This window comes from Ciconia boyciana, chromosome 3, assembly GCF_034638445.1.
Source record: "Ciconia boyciana chromosome 3, ASM3463844v1, whole genome shotgun sequence".
NCBI classification, from domain to species: Eukaryota; Metazoa; Chordata; class Aves; order Ciconiiformes; family Ciconiidae; genus Ciconia; species Ciconia boyciana.
The window spans coordinates 46,221,499-46,234,233 of record NC_132936.1 but is presented as its reverse complement, the minus strand read 5'-3'; positions in this window follow the sequence as shown (position 1 = coordinate 46,234,233).

Here is a 12,735-nt window from a genome sequence, read left to right as displayed (position 1 = left end):
TCAGACAGAAAACCTGCATTCAGCCGAGTCCTCATGTTTCTCAATTTCTGCAGATACGCACAGTATCTGTAACATATCTTCTCAGTTAAAAGTCTGATGTGCTACAATGAATGGCGATGATAGAATACAATAAATGCATTTTACTGGCTAACGAGATGGGAAAGAAAATGAAAGGTATTCTTAAGTCTTAATCATTGGCTTCTGTATTCAGGCTTTGTTTCAATAAGCACAATTCATCAACTGCTCACAAGAGGTATTTAGTTATTGAGAGTATTTGCGTGCTGTGTTGATGTCCTTCTAGTGTAGTTAATGTGTTTGTTTTTATGACTCACAGAAGAACCCCGAATCTTTTGATGTTCGTACAACTCTGTCTCTGCTGAAAGAGCCTCTCCTTTCCTTAATCCAGATCACCAGCCAATGCACCCACCTCCAGATTTTTGGCAAGGAAGAGCAATGGAAGCGAAGTTAACTGACAGAAAAGAGCTGGAAGGCAGGTCGCTCTAATTATGCAGGTAGCGTTTCCAGCACTGTTGTGTCTGCCTTCTCCCGTTAAGGAGTGATTTGGATGGAAAGACTGAAGGACCAGCCATCATTAATGCCCTTACAAAAGTTGCTGCCTCTCCCTCTGCTGCTGAAGCAAAGGCAAAAACTCCAACTGATTTCAAGAGGAGCAGGATTGGGCCCTTAGGCTGTACATAAGTGTCTGTGTTGGAAAAGAGAATGTACAGTGTTGGATGCTTCTTATAATATAAGATTAGATCAAATCCTTTCAGTGCCCTGAAGCTTTATACCTTAATGCTGGGCTACCTGTAGCAGATAGCAAGTGAATGCCTGTCAGCATGGATCATCCTCTCAGCGTTCACTAAAAATGTACAATTCTCGTTTTGCAGCATTTGAGATCTTTTAAAAAATAGAGTCTGCTGGGAATAGAATGTAACATCAAGACAAGTAGCTTCAATTTTTACTTGATCATTGGCATATTCAAGGTATTTTATATATAGTGATGCTTGACAAGCAATCAATGGACAGCCAGAAAATCAGTTAGTTGTTAGTCTTCTCATCGAGATGCATGAAAATTATATGTAGCTAGTCTGAGGGAATGGTTTGCCAGACAAATAAACTGGTGTTTTCAACAAAGGCAAAAATATGCTGATGCTTATTGGGTGAAAGGAACTTCCCCCGTCCCATCTCTAATCTGCCTGTGAAGGAAACGTTCTTGCTGGAGTGTGACCTTGTCTCAGTGGCTACAGCTGCATGGAGCGCCATAGTGTGTCCCCTTGTCGGTGGTCTTCAGGCTGGGTGACCAACTCTAGTGCCTCCTGCACCCCTGGGGTCCTGGGCAGTGGGGAAGGGGTGGGTTGGTGAGCATTCATGGCCTGTCCCAACCCTAATGAGGGCACAGCCATGGCGGGAAACTGGGAAATATTGTGATTAGGCTTGATTAGAACATAGGAGAGCACAGCAACATAGCTACATGTTAGTGTGTGTTGTAGGAGCTTCCCTGGAGTGTTTGGATGCCCAGATCCTACTGACTTGGGACAGCTGACTGGAGCTTCCCCAGATGCACTTCCGTGCTTGAGGTCAGAGTTTTGCCTTTGCGTTTCACACACCATCTTACCCGAATGGCCGCACTCTAGGGATCTGAGACTTCCCAAAAAGCAGGCATGCCTTCGTACCAAAACCCAAGCCAAAGCCAACGCTGACTGAGATGGGCCAGAGCAGGTGGCACAGGGTGGCTTGAGAGCTGCACTCTCTTCTCCCCCCAAAACAGTGTGCCCTCAGCCATGCCGCCTTCACATCCCAGAGTGCCTCCGGATGCCGGGTGGACAGTGTGCTGCTACCTGCAGAACTAGCAGGTGGCCTGGGGCATGGTCACGCCAACAGCAAACACTGCAGAGAGCTGCCCAGCAGCACTCGGGCTTTGCCCCTGCTTAATTTGCTGGTGTAGGCACCTCACTGAATGATGCCCCATGCCCTCACCAGCCTTCACCTTCCAGCAGAGGACAAATCTGCGCAAGGCTGATGGCTCACAGGCTGAGATTACGGAGGTGAACTCTGAAGACCTCTGGCTTTCTCTCTGCCCTGCATTTTACATAGGAGTTGGACAGAGCTGAAATGGGACAAAGCGTTTCCACCCCACAGTTTCATGACTGGAATTTTGAGCCATTAATTTTTTTTGGAATTAAAAGCTGCTTTTTACATAAGTAATATACAATAAGTCGGTGAATACCAATTAAAAGCATATTTCACAAAATTAGACTTTCAGTTGCCTGTTCTATTGAATATCAGTCGGTAATAAGCTTTCCTCATTTCCCTGAGCATGTAATTCTTCCCTTGAATTCTTGAGTCACTGCTTTGATCACTTCTTGATTGCTTAAAGGCTGTGAGTCAGTAATATTTCCCAGTTTCGTTGTCACATCAAAGATCTTTGAGGGGCTTTCTCCAATAGAAGGCAGTCAAGGTTCCTGGTTGACATAGTTCATCACCATGCCAAAGCTATGCTGCACAAATGAAAATAGGGAATAATGCATCACCTTTAGCCATTCGTGTAATCATTTGAATAATATGTATCACCTCCTTAAATGGGCCAGCTGCTACACAGCATTTTTTTTCCCTCGAATTTTTACACTTGAAAATATGGAGGGCAAACATTAAACAGGAAAGGTGATTTTTATCCAGACATGCTGATGAATGGAAGCAACGGCAGTTGCTTTCCTCTGTTTACAGATTTTTGTTGTTGCTTTATTCAGGCATTTATGACACGAACAATTCTGGCACTGAAAAGCCTCACATTTTTACAGAAACATCATTTAATGTGATAATATGCAAAGTATGACAAAAGCCCCAAACAATATAAACAATTTGCATAGGATTCAGAATTTCAGTTTGGTACAGCAATTCGTATCCCGCCGTGGCAGTTTTGATCAGCTTAAATCGTTGACGTGCCTCACCGCAGCACGCCAGGTCCTGACATCCTCGCTCTGCTTTGGTTCGGGCTCCTCTTTGGCAAAACTCAGGCAGATTTCCAAGGCAGCTGGGTCTGAGCAGAATGAGGGCCAAATTACCATTGAGACTGAGAGCCGGGCAGGGTTTTCCTTGGCTTGTGGGGAGGGGGAAAGTCTAATTCCCCACCAGCTGCTGTGACCCAGGGGGCCTGTGTCACCAAAGCCTCCGGGCTTTCATCTTTGGATGCAAAACCCTGCAATGCTGAAAGAAGGGCATCACGCCCAGCCCCCCCTGAGCTGCCTGAATCTTCATTTTCCATCCTCGGTGGGAGAGTCAGGGTGTGCCCAAGCACCCCTTTGGCATGTGTGTGGGGGTACCTGGGCAATACCATTGCCCGCAGAGGGAGAAAGGGGTGAGGGAAGAGACTTTGTATTACCTGAAAGCGACAGGTCTCTCTGAACAATGATACGAAGCTTGTGGCAAATTTAACTTCTTCGGGAGCAGTGAGTATTTCCAGTGTGAACTTCGCTGCCGTCGTTCCTGGAGCAAATAAATTACAAGGGGAAGGTATTTAAAGGGACACTGTCACCTTACAGCTCCTACATTGCAAACAAACAAATGCCTTTACCTGTGTTACAAATCCCACCTTAACCTTATTAAAAGTGAAAGAATTTTTTAAAATCCAATTTACTTGTCACTCTTTCTGCTTTGTTTACTGGTTGTGTTTTCTCACTGTGGACAATAGAAATCAATGAAGTCAGATTTGCCTGTGTTTGAGTCACTTTCACTTTTGGGTTTTCAGGTTTAGGGCAGAAAGTTCAGGGGAATGGTTATTTCATCAAATACGACTGTTTTCACTTGCAATTAAAAAAATCAATGGCAACGTTTCTATTCAGACATATGTTTTGTAAAAGTCTGCTTCTGAGATTTAAACTTCGGACCAACCTTGGCAGTGTCCTTTGAAAGATGTAGCTAAGGAAAATCTAGTGGTAATAAAAATAATACTTCTCATTATTGTGGCAGATGGGAGACCAGTTATGCAGCGGGACTCCATTTTTATAGGTATTGCATGAATAAGGGATAGAATATGGCCCCAGCCTCTGAAATAAGGGGTAGATACATCCCTAACGAGAACAAGGATAATGAGATACTAATATTCAGCAGTATGAGCCATGATTTCAGCAGCCCAAGAAACCACAGTTCTTGTAGATAACATGGCAAAGGCTGTTCTGCAGAGGAATATGAAAGCAGATAAAGGAGTAACTTTGCAGATATTTACATGAGATTCTCATAAGCACAAGGGGCAGCTTTTGATCAAAGGATAAAAATCTGGGTGAATCTAAATGTGGTTTTTTTTCTACACTGGAGTTCCCTATTCTGTGCTACTGCAGGAGGGCTCAATTTAGGTCCTCATAATAGTATGCAAAACTTGCAAAATGTATCCCAGCTGGGGCATGCTCTCTAGGTAAGGCTTCCTTCTTGCTCCGGCAGGACTTCAATTCAGGGAGTTCCCGAAAGAGTGAAACACAGAATAGCAAATGCTGTTTGCATTCTGAAAGGTAGCCCTAACCTTCTGTCAGAAAGGATTTCAGGACTGGGTCTCGAGCTTCTGTTTACCCGAGTCTCCATTTATTTCAGGCTAGTGTGTTCCAATGAGATATTGTCAGTAAAATCTAAATTTTAGTAAAAGTACATAATTTGGATAATTAAGAATTTGTTTATTTATTTAAAAATGTAGAGTCAGCTCAAAGAATTTGCAGTCTAAAGTATTTTTTTTGCTCATAACATTTTAATGGAAATGTCATTGATTCCAAGGAATAGGTTTTGTGGCTTACTATTGACTGAGATGACTAGCCTGAGTGCCCCTGGTGACCCAAAAGACTCGCCCTTCTTCCTTACTGAAGTGTGAGAAGTGGTTGGACACGGAAGTCTCTACTCTGCATGACTAGGCACTGTTAATAGGCTGGCCAGTCACTCATGTATATGGACTACTCTTTTATACTGTGTTTGGTATATACTGCATAATCGTGCAAAAGGCGAAACAGTAGAAGTAGTCAATCAGGGACGGATCAGTTCCTTTTCTATTTAAAGAAGTGATGAAACTCCCAAATCTAGGCTTAGAACAATAGAAAATGGTAGCTCCAGGCTTTAGATACCAAGCATTGGAAGACGCCTGGATCAGAGTCCTGCTTTGTGCTCCTCCTGGACCGAGCACTAAAGGTCTCACCCGAAAGGAGCTGTTTTTTGTTTAAAAATGCTGAGAGTAGAGATTTTGTCGAGTGAACACCACTTCATCAAGTAGCTGTCTGCATGCCTTTCAGTCACTGCTCCTCCTGACGAGCTCATGTTCTTGCAGGCAGCATCTAATTGCTATAAATACCTGCAATGTATCATTCACTTCTCCTCCTTAACATAAAACTTTGGCTTTAGAGGAAAATGGCATTTGTTATTCCTGACATTTCTAAATCTCCTGCTGTCGCTAGATGACACCAGGCAGGGTGGCAGGAGGAGGAGATCAGGTTGCTTCAGGTAAGCTGGCAAATCGCTCTGCGGACCCCTCTAAGGCTATAGGTATCATGGGCAGGAAACTCCCAGACAGTGAACCCTCTTGTACTGGCAGGCTGGGAGTTGTTTTTAAAGGGGGGAGAAATGGGGGATAAGAAAGAAGACCTTGTAGAAAATTCCAGTCTCTATTCATAAGACTTGTGATAAAAATGACCTCATGTGTTTCATAGTGCAGCAAACAGAGTTGAAGAATGCAGTCTTGTGGCCAAGAGGAGGGTGTTTCAGTGACCACTTAAGAATAGTTGAATCACACAGTGGCTTATTTCGCTGTTCTCTCTTATTCCTGACAGCACAGGGTTTAGAGAGGCTCTCTGAGTGGGATGGAGACACTGGGGTTTTAGTATGGGTAACTTAGCTGCACTCTTTCATTTGTACACAGTTTTTCTCTTTGCAGAAGAAGGGATCAGGTTTTTGGCCTTCCAGGACATCTCATAATCTGTCTGCGTCTGTCTGTCTGTCATAGATTTAATCCTTTGAGCTATGATACTAAGAGCCTTCAGGGGCCAAACTTCTTGGGGAATGAATACAAACAGAGTCTTCTGCAATTAATACAAACACAATCGTCTGCAATCAATACTAGAAATGTTTTCAAAATACTTTTATATCCTTAAAAGAACCTATAGAGATGAAACCTACTCACTCCCAACATTGCTGCTATTATAGGCACTCGCTACAAAGCTTAGAGTGACCAATGACACTTTTCCTCTTTGGCCAACATGTTCAGAAACTTCCCCATTCTCCCATTTTCACCATACAGAACCAGGTGCTTTGTCTTTCCAACACATCCTAAAAGCGAATGGGCGTGTGAGGATCATCTGGATTGTCCAGTTTCTCAGCCCAGCTCCCATCCAAACCTCCCCTAGGAAAACAAGGTTATGTGTTCTTACGGCTGGTTCCAGGCTCTGAGGCATGAGATGGCCATTTCCTTGGCTTTTTATAAATCTGGAGATTCAAAACCTGTATCAACAGTGGTACGCTTAGGATGTACTGAACCTAGCTTTTGGACCTGACATGTCATCAGCTGCTCAGTCCTCAGGGATGTTTCCACCTCCTGTATTTTTGACTTCTTCCTCACTTGCAGCTTTGCAGAGATCTGCACTGGGATGGAAGCGGGTGGGAATTGCAAAGCTTGTCTCCCGTAACGAAAGCTCTTGTAACTGCCTGCTTCTGGTTCTTTGTCTGCTTTTTGGAGGGGCCCTACCCTTCTGTGTAGACACAAGAGATTTCAGCTGAAACACAGGTCTCCCCTTTGCTGTCTCCCCCCTCTTCCTGAGACTTAAGAGGAAATAGAATGCTGCAATATAAGCATGCAGGTTACACTTGTATTTAGTTCAATGGCCTCTTCTTTCTAACAGTTTACTTTGTCTCTTCTAATTCAAGCATGTCAGTAGCAAGTATCATATCTGTGACATCGATAATAAAAATCCCATTGTAAATGCCGGGGTGTCATTTTCCATTCTGCCTAAACAATCCCGAGCTTTGTACTTTCTGGAGTGGCCTCTGTCTTTCACAGGTGACATTTGCAAATGGGGATCCGCATGTGTAAACCACGCAGCTAACTGTCTCATTTCCATATGTACAGGCTGGCATAGGCGCACTTTGTGTCAACGAAGAGACTAGTCTGCGGCAGGTGGAAATTTGGCTATATCGGATTCACCGCGAGGGAGCAGGTCCTTCTGCCTTCGCAGGGGTGTCAGCCTGGTGGAGGTGGTGATGGAGGCACGCTGCATGCTGGCAACTTCAAGTGCCACTTCATGCCCTTTAGAAGGGAAAATTGGGAAAACCATCCACAAGCTTGTGTGCTTTGATTCTGAAGTGCTTTTCTTGACGTGCTCTGGCCTGGGGTGCCAAGGGAAGTTGGTTCCTGACTTGTGTGGAAAGCAGCCAGTGGTGGCACTTCCAGCACCCTGGAGCAGCTGGACCACTCTGCAGGCTCCCAGAGATGTGGAAGATGGAGCTCCCAGTTGGGCAGGGCTGGTTTTGAGCCAGCCAGGACCTTTTCTGCATCACCACCATGGCTTCTTCTGTGGCTCTGCCAGGACTGCAGTGGCAATGTGGAGGGACTGTGCTCCCTTCTCAGAAGAAGTGATTCATTTTCAGAAAATGTGGCCCTTGGGAAGGCTTAGTTTACTGAGTAGGGGATCGACATTGTGTATTTTTGTGATCTTATTCCTTCTTAGAATTACACCATCGCTTATATACTCTTATAAAGCACACCAATTACTCTAAATATGTACCGACATATACCAAAGTAACTAAAAAGGAACAATTACGAGACTATTTGGCATGGTTACAGCAACTGTGAAAAAGACATCTTTTATGTGTAACACAATTTGTCCAGAATTAATGAAAATATCCAGGGCTGTTTTTATGAAGTAATTTGTCACATTAAACTAAAAAAACCTAAGGTTATGTTGGACATGAAAAGAAACTCCCCGAAGGTCAAAGCAATTAAACATTGGAACAACCCGTCAACCCAGAGGTCACCGAGGCCTCATCTAATGAGAACGTTCAAACGGGAGGAAATCCTGCAATCGTCTCTACTCATTTCTTCGCCAGGTTAAATAGCCATTTGAAGTCCTGGCACAGTGCAGCCAATGGAAAAATTCCCATGGGCTTCATTGGAACTGCTTTTTTTCCCCTGGAATTTAATAAAACCTTTGTATTTCAAACAGAACTGGAATAGATGTGAATTTGCATCTTCTATGAATTCCTGTAAACCAAAAGACCTGCAAGGAACCTAGCAGTAGCATCTTCAATAGCTTTTCCTTTCTTCCTCGGTATTAATATTAACAGCTAACATTTGGCTGTTGTGAACAGATTAACATTTGATTGTTTCCAAGGGAATGTGTGTGTTCACAGTTGAGAAAGAACTACTGCAGAAAGCAACTTTAGAAGAGGACGGTCCAACAGGAGGAGAGTGATTATACAAATCTGGCAAGACTATAGTGTGCTTTTAGCATTCAGTCATATCTTTTCATAGTTTGGAAATCTCGGTAATAGAAAGGACTCATCACTAACAATCTGAGAATTTGTGTGCTGCCCTAACCTTCTGGAAGTAGATATAATAAGATTTATAAATACCTCTCCTTTAAAAATGACTTAGAAAAATGCCAGGTAAGCTCACACAGATTTGTGGAAAGAACTATGTGGGTCAAGTGCTCCAATTTTTTTGTGAGCCTCAAATGGGCAAACTGTTTTGGAGCTGGTAATGATAGCACAGCATAGAGCAGTTTCTTGCTGTTTCTTCCCTTCTGTGCTTTACTGCCTTGGTGTTTTCATTAACACTGCTCCCTCTTGTTTTCCGCTCCTCCCTTCTCTTTTTTTTGGGTGTATGGATATCTGAGAAGTGTTGTACAACACTAGGTTGTCAGAAAATTACTGTTATAGGTTATATATAACCTATAAGTTATAATTTCCATAGGCATTTCCCTGCTTTAGAGCAGGTGCTTTTACTATAAACAAACAAAGCCAAAAAAAATTGGAACCAATGTCTTTGTGAAAGATTGACGTATTCAGTATATTTTTATATTAGATAGAAGGATAAAAGACAAAATAAGTGCTTGGGACTATGTACCATCATCTGGCCATGAGGTCTCCAGGGGACCACTGAGGTCCACGTGATTCTGTCCAGGGACTGGGGGTAAAACAAATGAAACAGGTTGGAGTTCATTATGTAGTGATGAAACGTGATAGCTTTTCATTTGGAGCAGCTTAAGTCTTGATCCAGTTAGATTAGGAACATGCATCGTTTATAAGACAAAATTTGGTATTTTGTACTTTTTTGGCTGAGTGGGATATAATGTATTTCTGTTTTCTACAGCTGACTGCTCATCAACTTTTAATTGAGATTGAACAATAATGGTGTTCTGTAGTGTGGAGATGGTGTTGCAAGTAAAGACTGCAGTAATCACTGATGCTGATGTTTTATCAGCAATCACCATATACAAAGGGGAAATGGCTCAAACCACACACTTTGTAATGATTCATCCATAACTTCACTAATTCTCCATTGGTAAATAATGATATCATTGCTCTAACCATGTCAGACATCATTTGTGTCTTGCTTTCCTTCCACAGCCATTGAGTTTGAGGGTTCATTTTAATGGTATTTCTCCAGCAGAACAGCAGACACATGGAGCTGGCAGTGACGATAGGGCCGAGTTGAAAGTTTTCCCTTTCTTCCCCTGTGAAAATGCACCTTGAAATAGTATTCATACTTACCACAAAAAGGAGAAAAAGCATTTGGTGTTTTGAAATGTAAAGGTAATAGGACATGGAAGAACATTTAGGAGAAGGAAAATTCAAAGTCTACATGCAGTGTTTTCCCCGCTGTCAGAAGCTACACAGAAAATCGGCTTGAGACACCGATTTTCTTAAAGGAATCAGGATTTAGACATGACACAATCACTAATATTGTCAATGCATTAAACAGCTCTGCAGCATTTTATGTCTGAGAAGTTTTTTTATGTCCTGCCAGTGCTTTTACATGATACGAGTACATGGTTCAGCCAGGTTTCAGGCAGCGTCTGCAGGGGAAGGGAGAAGTTGGGGCAGCTCTGGACAATTGTTCAGCTGTTTAGCTTTAAAAACAAGTACTTTTTAGGGCTAAATGGGTGCCCTTCAAAAAAGAATAAATCAGAAGACTCCACCAAATTAAACCCAGCATTTTGAACATTACTTTTAAAATGATTTTAAAAGATACTAATCAACAGTTTGCAGAACATGGGCAAAGGCTGAATTCATATTCATTCTACCAGGCCAGTTTAGAGCCCTGTGGAGCAGGACAGTGCAGAACAGGCATATCCATCGCACGGCGTTAACTTCACTGTACCAGGGTGAATTTGACCATATCAACGGCAAAAGGGCTCCTGCCCAAGAACAGGAAAAGACAACTGGGGAATGTTTCCTTCCCCCAAGAACTGTTTTCTGCCCCAGATATTGCTTCTTGGAAACATACATCAAGAGCAGGCATCACAGTGTCATTTCTCCCTTCGATGTCTGCAAGGTATGCATTTTCCTCTGAGCTCGTTTCCATTGTCTGCTTCTCCTGGCAGAAAAATATGCACTTTTAGGGCACAGTTCCTCTTATCTACTGCTACTTGAGGAGCAGCATTGCTTTTTGGTGAGATAAGTCCCACCCCAAAGGCTTTGTGGAGATCTGTGTTTTCCGGAGCTCTCTATATTGATCCATAAGGCTTTCTCCTTTTCCTCTTTCAAATCTTTCCTTCAGACCTTCTTTTCTAAGATTGCAAGGCCATGCAAACTGAAAGGACAAGTTTCAAATGAACACACAGCAACAGCTTATTGAAACCTGATCCAGGTTCTGTGACCAGGTGGTGGTTCTGCATGAACCAGAGAGGAGGAGATGCCTCATGAACTCAGTCTTAGCCACACAGTCCCTGTGGGACAGCATGAGGGAAGCATCATCTCCTGGCTTTCATTTTCAGTGGTTGGCTATGGAAATGGGTGTGATTTTTAACAGCTTGTTCTACCCCACCAGCACAGCCCAGTTTCTTCCAGCTCTTGTCTTTTTCCCCCTTGGTTGATAAAGTCCTGTGTAAAAGGTATTGAATTTTACAGGTATTTGTAGACAAGGGCTAATAACAATCCTGGAACCAAGCAAAACAAGAGTGCAACCCACACATCAGGTAACACCAGACACCAGGGAGTGGTGGGCATCGAGCTCTCAGGGGTTTCCAGGGGTAACTGGGGAACCTGCCTCATTTCGAAACTCGCCTCCTCCAATCAGTAAATGGAGGAAAGATAATGAGCTTTTGTAATAGCCATGGGACTCCTAATAAAAGCTTGTCTTGCTGACATCCCTGTATTGAAATTATTATGTGTTCCTTTTCATGTTGAAGCAAGATTAAAAAAACCCCTAGGATATTACTGTTTTAGTGGAGCCAGGACTCTATACGGTGCCAGGAGAAAGACAAAAATCTAACCCAAATTCTCATCTACAGGTTGGAGATGAGGACTATATCATCTTTTCCAACAGATACCATCAGGCAAAAGTGATCTTTTAAAAAGAAGCTGACTTTCTGTTGACAGAGATGGACATAGACATTGAATGATCTCAGGGCCAAAACTAGAAGAAGAATGTAGCTGGATCAGCAAAATGTCATGGTTAATAGTATCAAAAGCAACCAAAATAATTAAAAAGCAATAGGTCAGTCACATTGCCACACTCTGATGACTGTAATAAATAATTAAAAATTCAAAACAATGCAGCCTCAGTATTATGGAAATCAAACTGGACTTTAGGGAAATTTTTTGTGACTAGACAGTCAGACACACGATCATCTTTCCTTTCATCCCCCTGCCCCTGCAATCCGTTTCCAAGGTCTTAGGGATGGGAGGTGAAAGAGAAGGTGATAATTCAAGATGATTAGGAGACAATGGTAACTTATTTATGATAACTGAATAATAGCAGCACAATTCAAAACAGATAAAACATAATCACAAACAAGATGTAGGATTACCCATGTTGAAATAAAAGGATCAAACACTCACAGAGGCATTGATTGCACTTGGGGGTATTTTGGATCTGGATCATGTAAAGCTTTTGCATGAACTTAATTTACTCCCATTAGCTCTGAGAATGTCAATGGAGCACATTAAATTATATGCCTGCCTGGATTGTTGCAGTATCAGACTGTAGGGTGCATCTGACCAAGACAAGTCGAAATAATCAGCTAAGAGATGGTCAGAGAAGAGAGATGGGATATACAAATAATTAAAAGGTGACAGAAAAGGGCAGCAAAAATTGCTGCAGAAGTTTCAGAAAGGAGTTTTGCTGTGTAAAGAAAAGAGCTCTTGATTAACTTGAAACAACTTAATAGGACTTGAAGGCTAGCTAGGCTTTTGCTTTTTTAAAGTGACACTGTCAAACAGTTTGAGTGCATTGATATAATATTTTATATAACAAAATTGAAATTTGGTTTTGATTTATTTTCCCTTATTCAATTCTGGAAGCACAGAAATACAACTATCCCATGAAGATGAAATACTGAGTCACTAACATCAAAGACAATGTTCCCATTGACTTGAGTTCTCAGCCCCAGGCCTCTGTGGGCAGCAGGAGCAGCTCTGTCTGTCCTGCGGGTCAGAGCCGTTGCTGGGGCAATGTGTGCTGCTTCAACAGCATGCCCTGGCTGCTGTAGCCCCCTAAGCCAGATGGGCATCCCTGGCCATTTTGCTGTCCACGGTAGCGTATAACCC